The sequence below is a fragment of the Pleurodeles waltl genome, chromosome 1_2, assembly GCF_031143425.1.
Source record: "Pleurodeles waltl isolate 20211129_DDA chromosome 1_2, aPleWal1.hap1.20221129, whole genome shotgun sequence".
Classification (NCBI taxonomy): Eukaryota; Metazoa; Chordata; class Amphibia; order Caudata; family Salamandridae; genus Pleurodeles; species Pleurodeles waltl.
In genome coordinates, this window is record NC_090437.1 from 1,220,163,577 (window position 1) to 1,220,190,487 (window position 26,911).

Here is a 26,911-nt window from a genome sequence, read left to right on the forward strand (position 1 = left end):
AGAAATTTGTAAACACAATCAGTACATATAAAACATACATAAAATACCCAAGAGAAATATATTAAAGGGGATGGAAATTATTTGCAAGACAAATTACATTAAATACAATTTTAGACAAAATTGGACATAAAAAATGATTATTTTGCTTGCGGGATAACTGTCACACAAACTTCTACTGGTACTTAAAAGTAATTTGTAAGTAAAACACTAGTCACATACGAGTTGAACTAGTGGACACGAGCACCTTCCTTTACATACTGTTGGTAGCCAAGAAAGGACAGCGTACAAAATGCATAAAAATCTAGGGTCAATTTGACTCAACAGATAATAAAGAATAATAAGAAATGATTACCAAGTAGGACATACAATAAAAAGAAAAGAAACAAAGTGAGCATAGAGATTTAAGTTCCAACAGACAAAACAGGGAGATACAACAAAATATTCACCTTAAAATGCATGAAACAATGGAGGCAAGTGTTCATAAACAGCTGTATGAACTCTGGTAATTGTAAATTTAATACAGATTACGTTTGTGAGCTTCTGCTGGGACAAATCACATTACAAATCTCTCACCACATCAATAGGCAATTGATTGTATGGTGTAAGGAAATGCCTCCTTGGCATTGTTACCCCCTGACTTTTTGCCTTTGCTGATGCTAAGTTTTGATTTGAAAGTGTGCGGAGGCCTGCTAACCAGGCCCCAGCACCAGTGTTCTTTCCCTAACCTGTACTTTTGTTTCCACAGTTGGCACACCCTGGCATCCAGGTAAGTCCCTTGTAACTGGTACCCCTGGTACCAAGGGCCCTGATGCCAGGGAAGGTCTCTAAGGGATGCAGCATGTCTTATGCCACCCTGGGGACCCCTCACTCAGCACAGACACACTGCTTGCCAGCTTGTGTGTGCTAGTGAGGACAAAACGAGTAAGTCGACATGGCACTGCCCTCAGGGTGCCATGCCAACCCCACACTGCCTATGCAGTATAGATAAGTCACCCCTCTAGCAGGCCTTACAGCCCTAAGGCAGGGTGCACTATACCATAGGTGAGGGCACCAGTGGATGAGCACTGTGCCCCTACAGTGTCTAAGCAAAACCTTAGACATTGTAATTGCAGGGTAGCCATAAGAGTATATGGTCTGGGAGTCTGTCATGCACGAACTCCACAGCACCATAATGGCTACACTGAAAACTGTGAAGTTTGGTATCAAACTTCTCAGCACAATAAATGCACACTGATGCCAGTGTATATTTTATTGTAACATACACCCCAGAGGGCACCTTAGAGGTGCCCCCTGAAACCTAAACCGACTATCCGTGTAGGCTGACTAGTTCTAGCAGCCTGCCACACACCAGACATGTTGCTGGCCACATGGGGAGAGTGCCTTTGTCACTCTGTGGCTAGGAACAAAGCCTGTACTGGGTGGAGGTGCTTCACACCTCCCCCTGCAGGAACTGTAACACCTGGCGGTGAGCCTCAAAGGCTCACCCCCTTTGTTACAGCACCCCAGGGCACTCCAGCTAGTGGAGTTGCCCGCCCCCTCCGGCCACGGCCCCACTTTTGGCGGCAAGGCCGGAGGAGATAATGAGAAAAACAAGGAGGAGTCACTGGCCAGTCAGGACAGCCCCTAAGGTGTCCTGAGCTGAGGTGACTCTAACTTTTAGAAATCCTCCATCTTGCAGATGGAGGATTCCCCCAATAGGGATAGGAATGTGCCCCCCTCCCCTCGGGAGGAGGCACCAAGAGGGTGTACCCACCCTCAGGGCTAGTAGCCATTGGCTACTAACCCCCCAGACCTAAACACGCCCTTAAATTTAGTATTTAAGGGCTCCCCAGAACCTAGGAACTCAGATTCCTGCAACCTAAGAAGAAGAGGACTGCTAAGCTGAAAAACCCTGCAGAGAAGACGGAGACACCAACTGCTTTGGCCCCAGCTCTACCGGCCTGTCTCCCCACTTCTAAAGACACTGCTCCAGCGACGCTTTCCCCAGGGACCAGCAACCTCTGAATCCTCAGAGGACTGCCCTGCTCTAGAAGGACCAAGAACTCCAGAGGACTGCGGCCCTGTTCACCAAAGACTGCAACTTTGAAACAAAGAAGCAACTTTGAAACAACTTGTGTTTCCCGCCGGAAGCGTGAGACTTGACACTCTGCACCCGACGCCCCCGGCTCGACTTGTGGTGAACAATCACTTCAGGGAGGACTCCCCGGCGACTGCGAGACCGTGAGTAGCCAGAGTTGCCCCCCCTGTCCCCCCACAGCGACGCCTGCAGAGGGAATCCCGAGGCTCCCCTGACCGCGACTGCCTGCTCCTCAGATCCCGACGCCTGGTAAAGACTCTGCACTCGCAGCCCCCAGGACCTGAAGGATCCGAACTCCAGTGCAGGAGTGACCCCCAGGAGGCCCTCTCCCTTGCCCAGGTGGTGGCTACCCCGAGGAGCCCCCCCTTGCCTGCATCGCTGAAGAGACCCCTTGGTCTCCCATTGAAACCTATTGAAAACCCGACGCGTGTTTGCACACTGCACCCGGCCGCCCCGTGCTGCTGAGGGTGTACTTTCTGTGTGGACTTGTGTCCCCCCCCCCGGTGCCCTACAAAACCCCCCTGGTCTGCCCTCCGAAGACGCGGGTACTTACCTGCTGGCAGACTGGAACCGGGGCACCCCCTTCTCCATTGAAGCCTATGCGTTTTGGGCACCACTTTGACCTCTGCACCTGACCAGCCCTGAGCTGCTGGTGTGGTAACTTTGGGGTTGCTCTGAACCCCCAACGGTGGGCTACCTTGGACCCAAACTTGAACCCCGTAGGGGGTTTACTTACCTGCAAAAACTAACAAACTCTTACTCCCCCCAGGAACTGTTGAAAATTGCACTGTCTAGTTTTAAAATAGCTATTTGTGATTTATGTGAAAAGTGTATATGCTATTTTGCTAATTCAAAGTTCCTAAAGTACCTACCTGCAATACCTTTCATTTGAAGTATTACATGTACATCTTGAACCTGTGGTTCTTAAAATAAACTAAGAAAATATATTTTTCTATACAAAAACCTATTGGCCTGGAATTGTCTCTGAGTGTGTGTTCCTCATTTATTGCTTGTGTATGTACAACAAATGCTTAACACTACTCCTTTGATAAGCCTACTGCTCGACCACACTACCACAAAATAGAGCATTAGTATTATCTCTTTTTGCCACTATCTTACCTCTAAGGGGAACCCTTGGACTCTGTGCATACTATTCCTTACTTTGAAATAGTGCATACAGAGCCAACTTCCTACAAATGGTTACCATTTTATAAAGTTCAAACTAGCCGTGGTATGTGCATCAGAGCTATGTATATATTAATTTAAAAATAAACAAAATAAAAACATACATACATTAAATATATCATGTACACAGATTTACTACAAGATCTAAAGCCTGGTAAACAGTTACGTTTTAAGTTATATTAAAAAGTCTAGAGTTTCCCTTAGAGTAGACCGTGGTGAATTTCAAATTATGCCAGCGAAATTTAAGGATTTGCAATTAGGTAAACTTCAGCAAATGTCTTAAAGTTTGGCCTTACTTGTATTGTCATACTTTTGATGACTGCACATATTGTATTAAAAAGTCTTATTAAATCTAGGGGAAATTGGTTTGCTCAGAAAATCTCTCACTAAGAGACATTGTCTACTCAAACCAGTCTCTTGCTGGCAACCCATAATACTTCTGGGCTTTGGCAATGCTTGTTTAAGTTCTGCCTCTAGGGATGACTCAAGGGCCTTCTGGTCCTCTTTAAGTCCCATTATTTCACGGTCTTCTGAAGCACTTGTCAGGCATTCTTCTTGGTCACCATTTATCCTCAACACCTCTGTATGTGTTGCTACAGAACGTTTCATAAAGGTTATGCCTTTAAGGTTTAAGGGCACACTTCCCACAAAAAACTTCTAGCCTCTTGTGCTGTTTGGATGACCAGAGGTACTGCCCTCACTCCCAACTCCAGTAATTCTATGTCTCATCAAAAGGGGTCTCTGTCACACGATCCTCGAAGGAAATAAAATATGCGTGCCACATCAGTGATCGCCACAGGAAAGCACAGGTTCAGTTCTACAGCGAAAATGCTACAGAAACCAGTCCACTTATTCACCTGCTCACCTCAATTCAGTGTACAGGTGTGCACCAACTGCATCCTTCATTTTGGATGCTTAGCTGCACTCCCTCCAGAGAACAATGTGGCTACCATGCTAGGGTGCTCCCTTTCTTGTACACTGTTTCCTCCACAAAGAAAACAAGCATTGGCAAAGCCAAAAGGTATTGCCTAAACAAGAGCTGTTGGCTTTGCATATATGTTTTAGCCATGTTGTACACCAGTGTGGCTGCTGTTCAGTATGGCTAAATGTTAGTGGGGTAAAAGTGAGTGGTGCGGAGTGTTGTAAAATGGAGTACAGTGGAGCGTTATAGAGTGGCGTGGTGTAGAGTTAAGTTGTGTGAAGTGGTGTGTCATGGAGGGAGAAAAGTGGTGCAGAGTTGAGTGGAGTACAGTGGAGTAGAATGTCTTAAAATGGAGTGGCATAGGGTGTCGGACTGGTGCAGATTGGAGTGGCATAGAGGGTGCTGTGTAGAGTGTTTAGAGTAGAGTGGCATAGAGGAGATTGCTGTAGAGTGCAGTGCCATAGAGTGGAGTAGTGTAGGAGAATAGAATGGCAGAGCGGAGTAGAGTGTTAAAGAGCTGAGTGGCGTAAAGTAGAGTAGTTTAGTGTGTTACAGAGTGGATTGCAGTAGGGTTGAGTAGTGTGTCATAGAATAGAGTGGAGTAAAGTGGCATGAAGCAGCATAGAGGAGTTGCGTACAGCATCAGGGTGAAGTAATGTTATAGAGCGGAGGAGAATAATGTAGAGTGGAGTGGCACAGAGTGGAGAAGATTGTCAGAATGGAGTGGAGTTAAATGGAGCAGAGCGTCACAGAGTGGAGTATAGTAGAGTGTAGCAGAGGAGAGTGGAGTACAGTAGTCTAGAATGAGGTGGCGTAAAGTACAGTGATGAGCAGTAGATTACCGCAGAGTGCAGTGGCGTACAGTGCATTGTTTTGAGTAAAGTAGTGTACAGTGCAGTGGCGTAGAGTGGTGCAGAGTAGACTGTAGTGGGTTAGAGTGAAGTGGCCTAAAGTAGATTGTTTCAGAGTTGAGTGAAGTGGCGTGGTGTTATTTAGGGTAGAGTGGAGTGGTGCAGGGAAGAGAGCAGAGGAGTAGAGTGCCATAGAGTGCAGTGGGGTAAAGTGGTGTAGATTGCAGTGGCATAGAGTGTAGAGACATAGAGTAGATTGTTTCAGATACAGTGAAGTGGCGAAGAGTGGATTGGTTCAGAGTTGAGTGGAGTGGCGCTGCCGACACCCCAGAAACAATGCTCTCTGATTCCAAAACATTGCTTCAGTTAAGGAGATAGCCACAGAGTTAGAAGCATCAATCAGAACTTGCAGCAAAGCAAACTCCAAGGAGCCTGCTGGCCACATACCCCATGTTACTACTCTTTTTTCTTTTCCACTATCTTGCCTCTACTCCAATAATCCCAGCTGCCTTTATCTCTTCCAAAAACTATTTTTGCAATTATGTTGAAGCAACACAAATGATGGCACATAATTCAACTTTACCCAAAAACAAATTCATATAAACTATCTTATAAAACAGAGGAAACAACATTACGATAAACTGGATAATGGCTTGTATTTAAAAACAAAAAACTTAAGAATACGAGTGTAATACAAAAAGTTTTCATAATAGCTCTCACATTCCTTAATTCATCTTACATATGATTTCTTTAGATCAACTTCATGCAGGGCCTGACAAATCAAACTTACATGTGTTATGGTTCCTGGGATAGTACCACAAAATCTGCATAAATTATTAATAAAGGTTCTACAATTCCACTTAAACACAGGCTCTGAAAATCAGAACGTGCCCAAGCCTGTAGTGCATTAACACTGGAATTACTTTTCGGTAATTCATTCCTTTCAGACATTTTTCAGAACTCGCAAAAAAAAAAACCTCTACCTGGCACCAATTTTAATATAGAGTATTTCATAATATATCTGCTGCACTTCATTGATATTAGTCTGTGAATATTTTTCCAAATCTTTGGGGGCACAAATGTTGTGGTCTAGAATGTGCCTCAATTAAGTTTTTATACTAAAAGTTTTTTGTGAGGTTTTTCATACAGCATTCACTTTGTCTGCTTTCAGCCGTTTCTAAACAGAAATGAACTGCTTTTGTCTTTCTTTGATTTGTTTAAAGTACCAGTACAAAGAAGCACTGGCAAAGCCAACGGGTCTTACTTTTTGATTTAAACAAGTAATGGCAAAGACTAAGTCTGGCTTTTTGTTAGGGCACATTTGTGTGTGTTAATCTGAGCAGTCCCAGTAAGAAAATACAGCAGTGAAGCAACTGTAATATGGAAGCTGCGAGTAGGGTCCGTTGTGAAAGAGTTTAGCTGCATCCGTAGGCACAAATCTTTATTTTGTTACCAAAAAAGCTGTTAGGACAGCAAAATTAAACAAATGCTGGGAGTCACCTGGTAACGACACTACTTAGAGGGCATTCCCATTATCTACAGGACTGATTATTTGGAGTCAAGGATAACAAGTCTTCATGTCTATTTTGTTCACTTTTTGTGGACAAATTGACTTAACCCACCACACCACATACACATGGCAGACAGTTAACAGTGCCTGGCTGAGGGAAAGAGAATTTTTGTTGCTGCTAATGCAAGTTGTGCATCAGTAGCTGTAATAAGTTGAAAACTGTATATATGATTATTAATAAAAAAAAAAAGTTTTTAATCTTGGAGTGCATGTTCGCAGGAAATATAAGCATGTGTTCACATTTGCAAAAAGTAACTATTTGTGGCTATTGTGCTCCCCAAAAGGGCCATAATTATATAAAAACAAGATTGGTGATGATTTGCTTTCAAATTAAAGTGAACCTAGAAAATATTTGCTACGTGAAAACAAGTGGTCACATTTGCTTACCTGTAGTGCAATTTTTAAGGGCAACGTTGAATATTCTTTCTCTAAAGTATGTTATCATTTAATTAATGAAACGTATTTGATGCATGCCAATATTAAAAAATAACAGTAAGGAATCAGTGTAAAAACATTATATTGTAAGCTGTTCAAAATACACAAAATTAAATTAAGAGCCCCATTCTTTAAAAAAAAACGAAAAACAAGCCGTAAAAGAGCATCCACTGACCTATGAACTTGCATGGGTGCAAATTTCCAATTTTAAGTAACTCACGTGGGCCTTAAAAAAAAGAGTTTATATTAATAGAATCTTGGTATGTCACATTCGTATAGAGGGAAGATTCGACTGAAGACAGGTGGAGTATGGTCCCTCTTCGGCAAGGAGGTAACTGAAACTTGCTGCAATAAATCTTCATAAACGTACCTGCTTTTTGTGGGTTGTACACTGGCAACCAGTGTTACATAGGAAGGCTCAAGCAAGGACAATCCCAGATTCCAAACTGTTACAGTCCAGACCATTGTCGGCCGCTGAATACCGATATTTCCAACCGAAGTGCCTGAATTAGCCAGACTGGATGCTGGGCAGATTTTCTGAGTAGTCAAGATCAGATCTCATTCCAAAAGCTATTGTGGACAGGACTACATGAGACTCTTGTTTGAAGTAATGAGGAGAGGTTTGTCATATTGGGCATCACATCGGAGCCTCAAACAGCCCATGTCCAGCTGCCTGCGTAGTCTGGGGGAGTTTGGAGGATACGTAACAAGCCTTATCAAGCTTGCGGCCCTGTGGAAATGGTGCGTGGCTGAAAGCCTGTAGGAAGCCCACGAAAGCAGCCCAGGTGTGCGTGCCGCAACCATTGTGGCAGGCTTGATACTCCTACGCCTTTATCACTGTTGCTTCTCTCCATACCTATACCTTGTGTATTTGGACGCACCTCCTCCTCAGCCTGACTGGATACAGCATCCTCCTTCTTGCACTGCGTAGGCAGAGGCGAGTTGAGATGACTGCTGTGTAAGAAGGGTTTGGGGGCTAGCAGCGTTTAACGGGAGCTGGCAGGTGAGGGGCTGGGGTTTGTGCTTGCTGAGATTTGTCAGCTTGCAGCCTGGATGTGGCTTATGAGCTGGTTTAACTTGTGGTTTAACTTGTGCTTCACCTTGTCTTGCTCGACCTTGCCATGATTCATGTAATTTATGTGACTAATTGGACGTTACTTGCATCAGCAACAGCACACGCAGCAGTACAGCACAGTATTGTGCCGGTATTATCAGGGGTGTGAAATTTAATAAAATATCTAATTGTCCATGGGACATGCTGCTTCTTAAATCTACTTGTCCTGTAAAAAAAAGCTACTTGTCCCACTGATGCCATGTAGTGTGGTGACAAATTATGGCAGCACTCTCATTATGTAAGAGCTCTGATAATAGCCTCTCCGATTATGCCAGGGCTACTACTATAGTAGGGCTTCAATACTTAAAATTTCAATCCCTACTACAGCAATGTCCTTATTTTGCCACTGTAGGCAGCAAATATTGTATGCAATAGAATGGACACGGACTATAATTGGTGTTTTTTATTTCTCGTGTATTATTTTTAGAGACAAGATGGTTTCGACATACTAAGGCCCCTTGTTATCTTCTTCCTTTCTCTCCTAGGTCGTTTCTTCTTATCTCTGGAGTCGATTCCTGCTTCAGACCGGCGTGCCTCGGGAGGAGGAGAGGGGAAACCAGGTATCAGGTAGGTGATATTTATATATAGTATAGGACAGGTTTACCAGGGAAGGGAGTGAGTGGGGACGTGAGGAAGGATCACTCAGGTGTCACACGTGTAGGGCATGCATAGGTGCTCGTGACAAGGCGTTCCACCTTATCCCCTCTAACCCACCTCTTCTTTATATGGTTAGTTCCCCTAGTTGTCCCCTTGCCCTCTCTCCTCCCCCATCCCCCCTTAAACCCAATGGGAGATCCTTTAAGCAAATAGGATCTTACCTTGTGCAGCCACCTCCTTCCAAGAACGTGGCGGGGCTTTCTGGTGTCAGGTTCCTCTCTTCCTGCACCCGGTCTCACTCTCTGCTTCCCTCCGTCGCACCTCCTCTCTCGGTCCTCCTCCTTTCTCGTGTTGTCTCTCCCACTCCTGCCTCTCTGCGTCTCCTCGCTCCTTTGGGTCTTCTACACTCACATTGCCTCTCTCCGCCTGCTGCTGCACCCTCTCTGCATCTCCTTGCTCTTTTCCCCTGCTCACGCGGTCTCTCCGCTCCGGCTGTAGTCTGCTCGCGTCTTCTTGGTCTTCCAGGTCTTCTACCCTGATCGCGTCCTTCTGACCCCCGAAGTCTCCTGAGGTTGCCGGATCTCTTCCTCTTGAAGTGCCCCCGGGGCACTTTCCTGTGATGTCATCGGAGGTTGCCCCGATAACTATCTTTGCCGGCAGCAACCCTGTAACGGCATTCCAGTTACACAACTCTCCCTCCCAGGATGGCCGATTGGGCCACGACGGTCCAGGCGTGCGGGACAAGTAATCCGACGTGATCAGTAGCGTCCCAGGAAGATGGGCAGTCTGGAAGGAGAAAGGTTGAAGTGCTAAGAACCAATGAAGGATCCTGGGATTCGTATCCTTGTGCCGGGCTAGCCAGGTCAGTGGGGCGTGATCGGTGAGGATGGAAAAATGACGGTCCAACAAGTAATATTGAAGGGATTGAACTGCCCATTTAATGGCCAATCATTCCTTTTCTATGGTCGGATAATTCTGTTTACGGGGTAATAGTTTCCTACTGACAGTAAACCACCGGGTATAGTTCCTTGTGAATATCGGGTTGTAGTAATACAGTGCCTTGAGTAGAGGCATCCGTTTGAAGCATAAAAGGCTTGGTGAAATCCGGGCAACATAATACTGGATGGTTGCATAGACTCTGTAGTAGAGTATCAAAACTAGCTGTTTGTTGAACCATCAGGACATGATTGGGATGTGATTGGGATTTCTCCCTTGCAACAAATTTGTCAATGGGGCGGCCTTCTCTGCAAAGTGAGGTATAAACCTCCTATAATATCCAACCAATCCCAAAAAGGAACATATGTGTTTTTTTGTAGTGGGGTATGGTATCTCTTGTATTGCCTGTATTTTAGCCATTTGTGGACAGATAGTGCCTTGTCCAATATCATACCCTAGGTATTGAACAGAACCTTGGGCTAGCTTACATTTACTGGGAGATTTGCCTTCCTAAGGGTTCTCAAGACCTTGTCTAAATGCAACAGATGGGTATCCCAAGAAGGACTGAATAGGACAATAGCCTCTAGGTAGGCGGCAGCATGTTTTTGGTGTTTTAATAAGAGCCTATCCATAAGCCTTTGGAATGTGGCCAGAGCACAGTGTAATCCAAACGGCATTACTTTGAATTTATATAGACCCGAAGGCGTTGAAAAGGCTGTTTTGCATGTGTCTCCTTGAGCAAGAGGTATTTGCCAATAACCCTTGGTGAGATCCAGGGTGGACATGTATTTTGGGGCACCTAGTTGTTCTATCATTTCATCCACTCTAGGCATGGGGTAAGCATCATAGGTCGAAATAGCGTTTAGTTGGCGGAAATCTATACAGAATCGGAGGCTACTGTCAGGTTTCAGTACTAAGTCAATAGGAGAACACCAAGGATTTGGAGAAGTTCTATAATATCATGCTCTAGCATTTGTTTTTACTTCTTCCTCTATGGCTTTTCTCCGGGCTTCGGGAATACAATAGGGTTTTAGCCGGACATATTTTCCAGGTTCTGTATGAATATGGTACTGTGCTAGTGTTTTCTTTCCTGGTTGGGGGGAAAATACATCCTGATATTGATGGACGAGGGATAGTACTTGTTCCTTTTGTATCTGTGAAAGACCTATATCGAGGACAGGAAGGGATTCCTCTTTGTCCCCACCCAAGGTCGGAAATTATATGTTTGTGAGGTGGTAATGAAGGAGACCGGGGTCGGTGTTTCTGGATCTTTCCATTCTTTCAAAATATCAATAAGGGAATTTGTAAAGCGCACTACTCACCCGTGAGGTTCTCAAGGTGCTGAGGGGGGGCTGCTACTGCTCGAACAGCCAAGTCTTGAGACGTCTCCTAAAGGTAAGGAGGCCCTTGGTCTGACACAGGTGGGTTGGAAGAGTGTTCCACGTCTTGGCAGTGAGGTGCGAGAATGATCTGCCACCGGTGGTTCTTCTGCAGATGCGTGGGACAGTGGCGAGGGCAAGGTCGGCAGAGCAAAGCTGTCGGGTCGGGGTGTAGAGAGAGAGGCGTCTGTTGAGGTATTCTGGTCCGGTGTTTTTGCAGTGCCTTGTGACCGTGGGTGAGGAGTTTGAAGGTGATTCTCTTGTTGACGGGGAGCCAATGCAGGTCTCTCAGGTGGGCTATGTGGCAGTAGCGGGGATGTCCAGGTGGAGGCATTCTGGATGCGTTGCAGTCTTTTCTGGAGTTTGCCCGTGGTTCCTGTGTAGAGTCCAGTTTGCTGCTTACGAAGGCTTTGGTGACTGTTTTTCTGGTTTCAGTGGGGATCAATTTGTATATTTTCCAAAGCATGCGAGGGTGTTGAAGCAGGAGGAGGAGATGGCGTTGACTTGCTGAGTCATACATAGTGAAGAGTCCAGGGTGAATCCCAGGTTGCGTGCGTGGTTGGTGGGTGTCGGTGCAGTTCCCAGTGTGCAGGCCACCACGAGCTGTCCCATGCGGAGGGGGTGGAGCCGAAGATGAGGACCTCAGCCTTGTCAGTATTCAGTTTAAGGCAGCTGTTCCTCATTCATTCATTCGGTGATGGCCTTCATTCCTTCGTGGAGGTTGGTCCTGGCAGTGTCCTTTGAGAGGGAGAGGATCAGCTGGGTGTCATCGGCGTATGAGATGATGTTGAGGTTGTGGGATCGGGCAAGGTTAGCGAGCGGAGCCATGTAGATGTGGAACAGGGTCGGGCTGAGGGCCGAACCCTGGGGTACGGCGCAGATGATTTTGGTGGCTTCAGAGTGGAATGGAGGGAGGCGGACTTTGAGTTCTGCCGGTGAGAAAGGAGGTGATCAAGTCCAGGGCTCTGTCACGGATTCCTGCATCGCTGAGGCGTGTGCGTAGGGTGTGGTGGCAGACGGTGTCGAACGCGGCTGAGAGGTCCAAGAGGATGAAGGCAGCGGTTTCGCCGTTACCCAGACTGGTTCTGATGTCGTCGGTGGGGGCGATGAGGGCAGTTTCGGAGCTGTGGTTGCTGCGGACTCTGGATTGGGATGGATCTAGAGTGCTGTTCTCCTTGAGGAAACGGGTCAGTTGTTTTTTGACAATTTTCTCTATGACTTTTGGCCGGGAAGGGGAGCAGGGAGATGGGCCGGAAGTGCTTGAGGTCCTTTGGGTCCGCCTTAGGTTTCTTGAGGAGGGCGTTGATCTCGGCGTGTTTCCAGCTCTCCGGGAAGGTGGCGGACTCGAAGGAACTGTTGATGATCTTCCAGAGTTGGGGTGCGATGACAGAGCTTGCTTTGTTGAAGATGTGGTGGGGCAGGGATCAGATGGTGAGACGGAGTGGATGGTGTTCATGATTTCTATGGTGTAATTGTCGTGGGTCCAGGAGAGCAGGAGGCTGGTGAGTGTGGTGGTTGATGGGGGGGGGGTCGGAGTGCTGAAGCTGACATGGATGTCTGCGATCTTGCGGTGGAAGAAGGTGGCTTGGGAGTCGCAGAGGTCTTGTGATGGCAAGATGTTGTTGACGTTGGAGCCGGGGTTGGAGAGCTCCTTCACAATGTTGAAGAGCTTCTTGTGGCTGTGTGCGTTGCTGTTAATGCGTTCTTTGAAGGCTGTTCTCTTGGCGGTTCGGATGAGTTGGTGGTGTCTGCAGATGGCGTATTTGAAGGCTGTGTGGTTGTCCAGTGTCTGATCTTGGCACCACTTTTTTGAGTCTTCGGCATGCTTCCTTGGAATCTTGGATGTTGGCGGTGAACCAGAAAGCCTTTCTGTCGGGCGGCTGTTGAAAGGATTTTTGATCGGGGTGAGAGTGTTGGCACAGTCGCCGATCCATTGCCTGAGGGTGCGGGCAGCTGGGTCAGTGTCTGTGGTGTCGATGGGTGGGTTCCGGGAGATGGTAGTGATCAGTTGGTCTTACGTGACCTTGTTCCATCTGCGGTGGGGAATCCGTTGTGGGTGATGGTGTGTTGTCGGTTTCTCGAAGGAGAAGTGGATGCAGCGGTGGTCTGTCCAGTGTAATTCGGTGGTGTGGCTGAAGGAGATGTGTTTGCTGGTGAAGAAAATGGGGTCACGTGTATGTCCTGCGGAGTGGGTGGGTGTCGTGACGAGCTGTTTGAGGCCGAGGTTGTAGAGGTTGTCGAGCAGGGTGGTATAGTTGTTATCGTTGGTGTTCTTGAGGTGGAAGTTCAAGTCCCCAAGGTGTGGATGCGAGAGCATGCGTGCTGATGACGTCGGTGATGGAGTTGCTGAATTGCTGTCAGGGGCAGGGGGGGGGGCTGTAAATGAGGGTTCCTCTGAGGGTGGTGTTTGTGTCAGTGTGGATTTGGAAGTGCAGGTGTTCAGCGGTGCTGAGGGTGTCTTCGGTGCTGGTCGTGATCCTGCAGATGATCTTGTAGCCGTCCGGGATGGCTAAGGCAATGTCTGGCGCTGAGGAGGGATTCATCCAGGTCTCGGTCAGGAAGGCGAAGTCTGGGGAAGCTGAGTCGAGTAGATTCCAAAGTTCGACGGCGTGTTTGTGGACGGAGCGGTTGTTGAGTGGGATACATCTGAGATTGTTGCGTCCTGTCTTAGTGGGTGGGTCGTTGCCTGTGGAGGCTGGTGAAGGTGCAGTTCCGGCAGGAGAAGGGTCCGCGGGTGAGTTGCGGGGTGGCTTGATGGCAGGTGGGTGAGCGGCCAGTGTTGAGGGCGTGGAGGGTGGTGACGTCATAACGAAGGCAGGTGTAGCAGCAGTGGGATGGCGAAAGCCAGAGGTTTCGGTGCGGGGCACGGTCCAGGCACGGACGGGCTTGCCTTTGGTGTACCCACTGCGTGCGGCCGCCATTAAGTTGGGGGGGAGAAGACAGCTGGGAGGCAGGAGCGAAAAACGGCACGAAAAAAGGGGCGGGCCACGGGGGCAGCAGAGGTTGGAGTGCAGCATGAGAGAGGGGGGGTGTGGCCGTAGGGTCAGCAGCGGCGGGGGAGAGAGAGAGTGGAGGGAAAAGTGCAGAAGTAAAGCAAGAGTCAGAAGAGCACAGAGAGCGAACTCCAAAAAGGGCACAGGGGGGCAGACACGGAAGAGAGAGCACGCAGAGAGAAGGAGGAGAGTGGCAGCCTAGTAGGAAAGCAGAGCTCTCCCACTAGACACCAGGGATGAGGCACAGGCAGGTGCCTGCAGGTAGAGGAGGGCCTTGAACTCCTGACAGGGGTCAGGAGTTCAGAGGAACGTGGGCTCTACTTAGCAGGTGGAGCTACGGGAGGCAGAGCAGTTCACTGGCCAGGTCAGTGGTATTGCTCCTATACACACATATTAATATGATATATCTGTTTGCGTTTTTTTTCTCCATGTGCTACTCTGTAAAGGACCAGGGTCACCTTATCAGTGATCCTAAAGGGTCCTTGCCACTGTGCTAACAACTTATTATCGGAGGAAGGGAGTAAAATTTGTACTTTACTTCCAACCTGTAGGTCACTTCATTTACTACTTATTACAACCATAATATTGTTTTTGTTGAGTGTTCTCCATCCGTTCATGTACTGTGGCCCACAATGTATGCAAAGTGTCTTTAAGGTTTTGGGCATATTCTAAGAGTCTCTCCCTTCTTCCTCTTCCTCCTCCCACTTTTCCGCTGCCATGTCTAATAGACTCCGGGGTAGTCTACTAAAGAAAAGTGCGAAAGGGCAGCACCCCGTTGAGGACTGCACATGACTCCGAATAGCATAGAGGACCAGAGGAAGCTTCTTATCCCAATCTCTACCAGTTTCCGAGAAGGTTTTCTTTAGTAGTGACTTGATAGTGTGGTTGTATCTTTCTAGGAGACCGTCTGTTTGAGAATGACAAACCGATGTCCTCAACTTTGCAATAACTAATAAGTTATATATCTGTTTAATTAGTTTTGACATAAAGGGGGTCCCTTGATCGGTCAGTATTTCTTTGGGCTCCCTACCCTTGCAAAGAATGTAATCATAGATTGGGCCACGGTTCTAGTAGTTATATTCCTTAGAGGTACGGCATCCGGATACCAATACCTAAATGTATCGATACCCCCTGGAGGATGGTACCAGAGGTCCTACTAAGTCCATACCCACCCGGGTAAAGGGAACATCAATAATCGGTAAGGGATATGGTGCTGCTTTAGGCTGTTGTGTGGGATTGGTAAGTTGACACTTGGTTCAGGTGGCACAATACTTTCTAATGTCAGGGAAGACCCCTGGCCAATAGAAACGAGTTAATAGATAGGCCTCTATTTTTTCCCCGACCATAGTGCCCTCCCCCACATTGACCATGTGCCAAGTGTAATACCTGAGACCTAAAGGGGATAGGTACTAACGATTGGGTTCTCACTTGATCCGGGGTTTTTACAAGCCTATAAAGGTAAACCCTTAACAAAAAAGAAGATTCCTACCTTGTTGGGTATTTCAGGAACAACCTGTTCCCAAGCATTTTTAAGGGTGGGGTCCTCTCTGACAGGTACAGAAGCTCCCTGTATGGCTATTCATGGAGGATACTGTGGGGGAGAAGGAATCGTTATGAGCAAAGACTTCTTTATAATAGCGTTTCTTATTCTTTTTCTTTTGTGTCCAGGTTAGTTTTCCCTTCTCCTTACCTGGCTCTATATCCTCCTCATGGAAAGGTCCCTCTAAAAACCATTGGGAGGACTTTTCTTCTGCGATAGCCTTCTCCAACAGTACTATAAACTCAGGATAATCTGTTCCAATAATGAGGTCCTGGATTGGGCCTGGTATCCCTCCCACCTGAAGTGTTTCTATGTTGCCTCTCCATTCAAGGGTTACTTGGGCAAGGGTGTATGTTCGGGTCTCTCCATGTACACAGGTTATGACCATTTTTTGGTTGGGCATCCATTTTATTTTGAAAGCAAAAAAATCATTGCACTTGCTTACAAGCTTATGCAAACATTTGCATCTAATAGAGATAATTCTGGGACAATTATACATAGCCTCCTATTGTTAAACTTTTCAAACAAATGTGTACACTTTTTTTTTTTTTTTTACTAGAACCACTGTTAGAAGTGCAGTGTGCCCTTAAAACGTTTATTTACAGCGCTCACCCTTATAATGAAGGCTTTTCATTAATGAATCATAAATTCAAGTTCAAACAGCATTAACATATGGACACACATATTACCTCAACTGCAGACAGTTCCCTTCTCTGTAAACTGGCAGCCAAAGTGTTTGTGCTGCAGTGGTTGGGTATACTTGTCCCAAAAACAAATTAAACATGAAAACTTGTAGCCCTTACCCCCAAACAATATGTCCCGGGCATCGGGCCATAGGAATTCCACATCCCCGATTATACCGGTATTTTGTAACCTAAAAGCATTTTAGAAGCATCAACAACCATGAGAAGACCACAAAGCACCAAGAAAGCACTAAGGAAGCAACAGAGTTATCAAATGCTACAGCGATCAGTCGCCAGCTGCTAGCAGGAATTTCAGTGGCTATTACCTTTCCAACTCGGCTGTTTATTCTTCCTTTGTTCTTCTTTTGTTTTTCTTCAGATCCCAAGAAATTAAGGGGGACTAAATAGGAGTAAAGGGCCTAAGGGGTTAACCTCAAGGGTTACACTCCAGTTAGGCGACCCAAGAACAACCATAGCAAATAAGTCCCTAAGTCCTAAACCCAAAGTAGCCCAACCTAGACACAGCAGCCTATAATGAGACTAAATTAAAAATCTAATACCAAACAGTTACTAACTCCTGGAAAATGTCAAGAGTCACCAAGAGCAAGAGACAGAACAGGCAAATGCAAGACCCAAGACAGCATCCATCTAAATCATTAAAAACAATTAAATGCACCGGGGACACCCCTGAGGGTGCCTTCAAGGACAAAATGGCTGTAAAAAGTTTAGAAGAAGTCTTTGCCCCCGGGCCTCGAATAGATGCTGCAGAAGTAATTCTAGCAGATGACTCTATACTAGTAACAAAAGACATAACTGACCTTGCACCTAAAATATCCTTGTCAGTCTCTGATATTGGAAAATTACTGCAGGAATGAGCACACCTTGCTTGGTATGCAGCAATCAGCACATCAGGCATGCGTATGCTCCATCGACCACTGGCCCTGTTGTTTCCCCTTCCGCTCACTCCAGCTAATATTGACTTATCAAATGCACTAGCACAAAGAGGGGAAAGAGGAGAAAAATACAAAAAAATGGAGCACCGATAGGCCATAACCAATGGCAAAATATGCGTTTTATCAAGAACGTCGGCGCAAACTCCAGTGCCCACTGTGCCAGTACAGCCGCCACAAAATACAATTACTACTTTTCAAATGTAATAGTTAGTGAACAGCCACTGTACAGAGCAAACACAAATAATTTAGAACAAAAAATTCTCAAAGAGAGCGCAGGAGTGCAACTTACCCCATCCAAGAGGTCAGAAATTGCTCAAGAAAATCATCTCCTAAGAAGTGTTCTGACACAGGGTTAGAAGGTAAGGGCTGGTTCCCCTACAACTGAGATTGACTGCGCTCTGGTCAAGCACCAAATTATAACTATGGCAGCAGTTCACAAAGAATACAATGCAGGCAGCATTAACAACCAGGAGCCAATGCCCAGCACACTAACCAGTCCTCCTGAAAAACCAGAATAAATGAGAATATGTTTTTTCCAGCGCTTTTATTCATTAGTTAAAATAGTTACTATCATCTCAAACGGGGAGTCTGATATTTCGTTTGGGCTGGATGATGAAGTCCTGGAGATACTTATCAGGGTGCACTTGGGTCCAACAGTGGCTGCTCAAATAGTACTTTGTAATCCACGTCATAAGGCTATCAGTCACTGTAGTATAGGGATAACAATTTCACATGTCACCCACCTCCGGAACAACACCCTGAGCAACCAATTCTGGCCATCATGCATACTATGGGGGGTCATTATGAGTCTGGCGGTCACTTGGCCTAAACTGTCCGCCGAACTCGTAATGATGCCCTATGTGTAGAACACTGGATCTTATGACGAACAATCTAGCAGCACATAACACCAAATTGGACGATCAAACAAAAATCTGTTAATATGTTATCTAGCATTGCAACTATTCACTCTTGCATACACACAATGGAGTGTGCGGTGAAGAAATCGCTCAAGAATAATGCATTGCCCAACAATAAAAACTTGATCAAGAATGGTTAACTAGGCTCACAAAGGTACTGCAAGTCATCAGATCAATCTTAGACGGCTGCAAAAACATAAGCAGCAGAGAAACATCTACTACAAAGAAATCTAATTTTAACAGTTCCAGATCCACTATACACTGAGAGGACCAAGGGAAGGCTCGAATGAGGCCCAGAGAACACTTACAGGAGCTGAAGACAGCTCCGTCAAGGGGTCTACTTTTTGCACGAAACCAAGCACTTCAACATGAGATGGCCATTCCACAGAATTACAGAAAAGGAGGCAACCATGTAGGCAAGAACTGCATAAAATCTTTTAAACAAAACACAAAGAAAAACCCATAAAAAAGACCAACATGCTAGCCCTAAGAACCCCAGGAGCAGAGGAACATTCATGCCAGGTAGAGAAAGCATCAAAACTGGTAGAACAATTTGTCCAAGGTCTGCAAATGGAAAATGAGACGGTTAGGCAACCCAAGTAAGGAAAACATAAAAATAGAAAGCATATTACATGATGAACAAAATCTAAAATGTAAAGTGTCTTGCTGGAAGTACACTCATGTTCAAAGGTTTCCTACTGGCACCAGGGTGGCACCTAAAATAGCAGATGATGGGCAGCTTACCAATACTTGGCAATTGAATGTGATGAGTAGCGCAATGCATGAATCTGGAAGTAAAGGTCCGCCAATAACAAGAAACAGTGCCATTTTTAATCAACCGATCAAGCCTCTATGATCTCTCCCAAATGATGTAACTGGAGAATCCAAGGTTTGTTAGGGACTAATGGCTATCACCCAAGACAACGAGCCGTCCAGTAAGGGAATAGGTCCCGTCAGTGGAAATACGCTGAAGCCTGAATTTCCTTCCTCAATCGAAGCCCAACTTCGTATAAGTAATGTGAATGTTGTACGAGAAAACTCCTATATGCAGGATCTAAGGCCAGCAATTATGACAATGACTTACGCCAACAGATCACTGCTACTGCAGCTAATTAAGACTGATCTAGAAGGCAACCCCAGGGCAAAACAAATGTCATCCTCAAACCTCGCCCACTTCCAAACAAGGCACCGTATTATTTTGGTCTGTGGAGATTTCAACACGAAACTTGATGACACATTGGTTAATCTAGATGTTCTGTGCAACAATGTTATCCACAGGCCTACTTATCCTCCAACTCTGTCAATCCGGAAATCAAGGAGAGGTGCCTCCTTAACATTCTTTGCACTCAAAAATGATTGGCGCCCCCTAAGTGGATCCAAGCCTACTTGCAGTACAAGAGTCGAAGACACTGCTATGACAGCTCTAGTTTACCAAAAAACAATACTATGGAGAAATGACGCATATACTGCAAATAATATATGTGCAATTGAGGCAAGATCGGTGAATAGCAGCCAAGCCTATAAACAGCAACTAGGGGAAACAGTAGACAAAAGTGGCCTGCGTCGCAGATCGCAGAATCAGGATATTGGGAGCTTGTATTCATGACCACGGCAAGAAAGCTCTGTGGAATCCGTAACTAATGTTTTGGTGCATAGAGAGATGTGCAAAATCCTGTAAGGCAAGCAACCCATAATCCTGTTGTTCACACCAACTTCTCGGTCTCAGGGACATCATGATTTTCTCAACAGATGTCACCAACTGCGAGTCCTGCACTCCGGGCAAGGGCTTCAAAAATGGCCTTCACAAGAAATGAGAGATGGATTTACATCTGCTTATGCTACAGAAAAGGGGAGAAATCTACAGTAATATGGTGGGCAAACAAGCACACAGCTGAGATGATTCTTGGTAATAGTAATATACTGGCCAGCTGGGGCATACTGGTTCAAGAACATCCACCTGAACCCTATCCAACGGTATTAGAAAAACCAGAATCAATACATCACCAGCATGTAGAATGTCATAAGCCCTCTTTTTTGGTTTCAGCTGTAGGCCCTTCCAACTACGGCGTTAAAGCTCCAGCACGAAGCTTGAAGATCAAACTTCAGTTGTCTATGGTTACCTGGATTTCACAGAGCCCAAAAAACACTCAAAGCTAAGCCAGTATGATTCACATACTACCGGAGTTTAAACAAAGTGGTTGGCCAGGGCCTACAGTTACAATCATTTCAAGACTGCATGCATATAGACTTCACCATCCATAGGAGTCAGATATTGGCCATGACCATACGACCCAGATAAAAATGCTCAGCTGGAATACTGCGGACCTGAAATCAAAATTAGAAGATAACGACTGGGCAAAATTTGTTAGATCACTATGGAAGGTTTTACTCCTCACAAAACAAAACCCACAAAGGAAACAAAAGGGAGACCGAGAGGTGGATTAACCACCTGGATATCTACCCATTTGGTTATAACTGGAAAACAATTATCTGAAATTAATAGAACGTCCAATTGCTAGTGATTTCCAGTGACTTCTGGGAACTAACCATATTAAATGTTTATTTTCTTCCGGGATTACAATCAGAATATGTGCAACTGAAGCAAACTGGAATTACCTGACAACATTTTAGGTCATCCTTAAACCCCACCCAAACAAGACATTATATATTTTTTGTCTGTGGGGATTTTAACACAAAACTTGATGACACATTGGTTAATCTAAATGTTCTTTGCAACAAGGTTATCCGCAGGCCAACTAATCCTCCAACTCTGTCAATCCGTAAAATCGAGGAGCGGTGCCTCCCTAACATCCTTTACACTCAAAAATGATTTGCACCCCATAAGTGGATCCATGCCGTCCGAATCACTTGCACATTTCACCTTTAGATCAGGGGGCGAGTCAGTTTGATAAATTACATCTTCATTAACCTGGATTCATGTCAGCTGGTTGATGATCTTCTAACTGAACAAAGAATGTAGAGCGATAATGCCCGGCTGAAAGCAACTCTAATGAAGCCATCAAGGTCTTACCTGAATATTATTTTCATGCATGAGCTGGGAAAATGTGCACTATAAACAACAACAAATAGGAAGTCCATTAATTGACATCAGCATAATAGGCCAAAAATCTGCCTCAAGCGAGCTTCAAACTTCCAATAAAATATGCTCAGAGAATTCCAGGAAATAAAATACTGTAATAACCCAGAGATAAATTCAAGACTCTAAAGTGTATTTAATATGTCTCAACAACATAGTTGTTAGCAACAGTAGGCTAGAGGCAGCCGCGTCGCTAACTGTAACCCCGTACACATAGTTTGATCAGGAATGATGTAGCAAGTTAAAATGTGCACTCTCACTAGCACTGAAAATGAGGCACTCCACTCTCGATGGGGAAAATCATCTAAAAGCTTTAAGGCAGAAGTACAAATGTCTTGTTAAAAAAAAAAAAAAAAAAAAATGTCAAGTACAAATAAAAGTCTGACAGGCACTCGTGGTGGCTCTCAGAAATAACACCAGGCACTTCTGGGTGCTAGCATAATGGGGATCCCAAGGTACATCTTGGGTACTAGCATAATGGGGATCCCAAGGTACATCAAGAAATCTGGAGAGTATCAGGCCTGCTTCCTGGTTCAACTACTTTTCTTTCCTATACAGTTCCCCTAGCTACAGTAACTCAATTACTGAGCTATGTATGATTCGGAATGGAAGATTAGCAGACAAGGAATGCATTATGGTGTGGATTCAAAGTGTCATACCACCCAACACTCCAGGAAGTAATTGAGGAATGAATTATCCGAAAGTGAAATATATTTAGCGATCTTCAGCCAGAAACAAAATAAGACCAGGCCCTGATCGGATTCCAGCTGATACATTCAGATCAGACCTTGCTACTTGGGTACCAAATCTAACCTTAGATTACAATGCAGTACAGAACAAGAGGATGGTACCAACATCATGGAAAGCTGCCATAATCGTACCACTTCATAAGAAAGGTTCTCAGGATGATCCCGCCAATTATATTTGACATTTATAAGTCTAAAAATGGCCTTTGACACTGTAAACCGAGAGCTCTTGTGGCAAACATTATTATCCTAGGGATGTCCAGTAAAACTAATTTCAGCAATTAAGCTTCTATATAGCAGTAACAGGTCTGTCGTTACATATGGCTCTAGAGGAAAATTTACTGAAAGTTTTAACATTAACATTGGGGTCAGACAGGGCTGCGTTCTGATCCCAGCCTTGTTTAATACCTTTATTAATGAAGATGTTAGCCATTTGAATGCCTTAAATCTCAGTGTGCCAATCTGCGAGGGGCAAAAAATGGCAATTCTGCTATTCGCTGGTGTTGCAGTGCTCCTGGAGTGCACAGAATTAGCCATACATAAACTGCGGAAGACATTTGAAAGCTACTGCAATAAAAATAAATTTGTATTGTAGATTTGAATACAAATCAACATTACAAAAACAAAATAGATGCTCCTAAAATGCAGTTGCAAATTAAGAAGCTACTTCAAAATATACGAAATCCCCCAGGGATCGTATTGAACACTAGGACTAACTAGGATTAAGGTAGGACTCCAAGTTGACTTCGTCAGCACAATTACTAAAATTAGAAGAGACACTCAATCAATATTCCAGGGGTGTTCTTAGTTTTGCTAAGAGCCAGGCGAGCAGATTGATTGGTCCTGCACTTGAGGCTTACAGAGCACAAACCCTTGCTGCAGGCCTCTATGGAGCAGTTACACCATCTACTCCTCCTGGGCCCAGGGACTCCAATAAATGCACTGAGGCTGGATCTGTATGTTAAAACCAGCGAGCAGTATGCAGCACTACGTCCAATGGTATACTGGAAAGAACATGGACAAAACCGGAGTGAAGATTTTACCTGGACATTATACAAGAGGTCTGGCTGCATGCTATGTGAGTAAAACTAGCTTGGTTTAATCATATAGCCATGACTTAGCACACTATAGGGTGGGCAGACTTTTGGTTCGAACCAGAAAGGATGACTCTGGACACCAGAAAGGTTATAAAGGAAAGGTTTTGCCAATACTTTTCCACCAATTAGTCAGGGACGAAGATAAAAGCCCATACCTATTTTTGCACCATACTTGGATATGCTCTACCCACCCCTTAAAAGATTCCTGTACATTAATTAGACCCTGCAGGTAAAAGAGTATGCGGAAGTTGGTAACTCATATGTGAGAGTGAGCTTTGGGGGCGGGGGTGGTTTAGGGTGTTAGAATCTGTATTGCACTTTACGTTGTTCTGTATGTTTACACAGAAAGCTAGATGAGGTTACCTCCGTCCATTTTTTAATGCTCCTATGATAAGAAATGGTAATGACGCTATGGCTTTGTTTATGTGTAACTAGATCATCAAAGGTCTCGGAACGTAGTTTTTAACTGACTATTTTTTTATTATTATCTATTGTATTATATTTGTCAGCACCTGTATACGGCGAATTGCAGGGACATATTGAGATGCACTTTATAAGTGTCTAGATTTGTCTTAAATGTTTAAATTACTACTGCAGTCGTTTATTCAGATGTCATTCTGGCGACTGCAGACAATTACTTTTTTTTTTTTCTTTCAAAGCCGGACGATGCCTATGTACCTGCACTATACTGGCAGCTTATTATCTAGAGTGTTTTAGCAGTATTTATTAGTGACTACATTTGTAAATTATTACTGTAGCTATTTAGTTAGAGGTCATTCTGGCTAACTGTAAGCAATGCATTAGCACTTTAGAGCTAGGTGATGGCTGTACACCTTCACTTTCATGGCAGCTTATTACCTAGAGTGTTTTAGCGGTAATGCAGAGTGTTTTTGTCTTTTTAGGTATGTCTATATTTTGTAACTATTATGGAGTCAAATATTAAATTATGTATATACTGTATTTAAACTGTATGCTCTGACTCTTGATTGACGCGGCAAGAATCTGCCGTTAGGAAAATGCGAATGCCTGCCATTTTTGGGCGACCAGTGACAGTGTGCCACTATTTAAAGATGTACCTCCTGAGCTCTGCGGCGGTATTACTAAATGGCTCCGAGCACTTGGTCGCTAACCAAAGTTTCATAAGCCCTGTACTTGAAGTGTCACGTGTGACATCACCAAGATCTTTATTGCGCCATGGTAGATGAGGAAACACATCACATCAATGGTGTACTGTAGCTGAAGTTCCACCTTCTTCGCCAGATTGACTATTAAGAAAATAATAATTAAAACATGGAGGAACAGGAAATATGGCAGTATGAACCACCTGCTTTTTAAATTACTACTGATTTAACAAATAACTTCAGAAAAAGTCATTACCAAAAGCTATTTACATATTTGTCAAATAAACAGGTCATCCTTTCTGAGTTTATCTGTATTATTGTGCGAAGATCCCCGTCAATCATGGAAGGCATATCTGCACCCGCAGCATTTCTGCTTTCACCTGCAGATACTGAGCTGACTGGATCAGTGCAGAGAGGGATTTGAAGTGTATATCGAAAATTCAAGAACTTACCACCACTGACAACAGAAAAAGAAAGAGAAGATGAACTAGATGAATTTGGAAATGAAATGAAAAAATTGCCTGTAATCTGTGGAAATATTAATAGGGTGGTGGCCAGACATACATTTGTAGGACAGGGAAACGGCCATGGGAGGGAATCATTTGATAATTTGTATCAGGTCTACTTGTTCTGGCTGTAACAAGTAACTATGGGGCATTTCAGGATAGCATGCTAAGACACCAAACTGTTTATAAAGCAAATAATCAAAAAATTACAAGAAAAGTTATTAATAACCGAAAGGCTAATAAGAATATCAAGGCAGTTTGAAAAAATGAAAGACGGACTAAAAGAATTAACCAGAAGGGCAGAAGCAAGAAGTGCGAACAAGATTAGTCAACGAAGAAAGAACTGTACTTGGACAAGCAAAATAACAAAAATGATAGAAACACTAAATACAAAGAGACAAGTAGAAATACAGAATACACATCTTACAAGTGTGAGTTGACTGATCATCTAGCCACTGTAAAGACTGTCCTGCTTTAAGTCAATTTTGCAGAGACATTGCAGAGGAAAGCAGTGTGATGTTAGCCGGGTGTGTTAAGCTCAGGAGCAAAGTTAGAGAAGGATCTTTGGTGGTACACATGAGGGACGTGAAAAAGAATTTACTAAAAGTTTTGGACTAAAACAAGTATTCAAGAGGGTATCTAATGTCACGCATTTCAGAACAATATCCTGACTTACGGAACAAATGAGAGAGAACATACCGAGATGCTAAGTAAGGTGTTTTCTAGGATTACAGTTTTGATTTACAGAACATGCCGGTGTGTAAGAATGTGGTGGTGGATTGTCTATAAGGATGAGCGGTTAGGCGCAAGGGATGAGTGGAACTATGCGCATATAAAAGACTGATTTCTTTTGGCATTGCCAAATATGGACAATTGTGTAGAACATAAAGGTTTACATGTCTGGCACGTCCTTCCAGTGATAAATCACAAAGAACAACCATGAGTACCAATCAACAGATAACAAGGCCCACAAGTGATTTGGAGAGAATCACGCTGAAGTCACTGGTCCACTGTGAATAAATAGCCTCAGTCCCACATATAGAATATTTTTGGTAATCATTTTCATAGTAGTCTGGTGTAAAATGTGTTACTCAAGCCACAAGTGAAATTATAAAGAAGTACCTAGGTGAGGTCATGTATTTCCACTGAAGGTTTGCAAAAGGAACTAGCCACAGGTCATAGGGAACAGCATGTGTCTCAGAATATGAAGTCATTTAAAATAAAAATAAAAAAACTTGGTACAATCCACATAAGTACCTCTGTCTACATTCCATAGATTAATGTAACGGCAAAGTAGAACGTTGGAGTTGAGTGCTAAATGAAGGTATACTACCTGCAATAGATATCGGAAAGGACTGGAGGCAGGGAGTTGCAGACTAGGTGTCCATTCAAGAAAATTAAAGTTAGGATGCAGTCCATTGAGACAATCGTGGATACTGGGAAGAGCAGTTGCAGTATCTAATGTAGGAGCATCCAAAAGTTTGTCGGGGAAATGCTCTATTAAGAGACCCAAAACTGAGGCTTGAAAACATGCTGGCACTGGTCGCAGACAGTTCAGGCTGTTGACATGGTGAAAGTAAGGATAGGAAACTTGTGAGAAAAGGATTGTCAAGATTTTCAAACATACTAGTTGTAAGAAGAGTTGGTAGGTTTGTAGTAGAATTGAGTGATGATATTGTGTGGTGGCACTTCTGCCTAACTCTGTGGTGGAGCAGAAGTTGGACGATATTAAACACGCCAATGCCACTCCTATTCATGGTCCTTGTACATCTGCTGAAGAAAAGGGTAGTTAGGAAGCCTAGTGGATGCAAGACAATGTGAAATAGTCCTGGGCATAGATCATTTTGCTGTAAGACTCTTTCTGTTCCTGAGTCTCAGAAGCTTGAAAGATTTGCTAATTTATATATGTGTTTTGAAGTGTTGTTTGTAATGATATTTTTCTAATACATATGTGATTTGTTTATCAGAGGAAGATGTGTTAAATTGTATTGCTTAGACCTGGTAACTTTCTATTAGTAGAATTCTGAGATTTCACATTCTTGAAAAGGTTCAACCTATGGGGAGGATTCCATAGAAGACTATTGGAGTGCGGTCTCTCTCCTATAAGCATGCAACCAAACCGTGCTCCAATAAACCTCCATAAACATACCTGCTTATTGCAGTTTGCTCATACTCCTAGCAAATATTTGTGA

At 44.3% G+C, this 26,911-nt stretch overlaps 1 protein-coding gene across 2 annotated transcripts in view; it reads right to left on the reverse strand.

Moving 5' to 3' along the window:
* The window catches only part of UVSSA (UV stimulated scaffold protein A), a 268,598-nt gene that overhangs the window by 213,823 nt on the left and 27,864 nt on the right, over window positions 1–26,911 (reverse strand). The window lies entirely within an intron of this gene.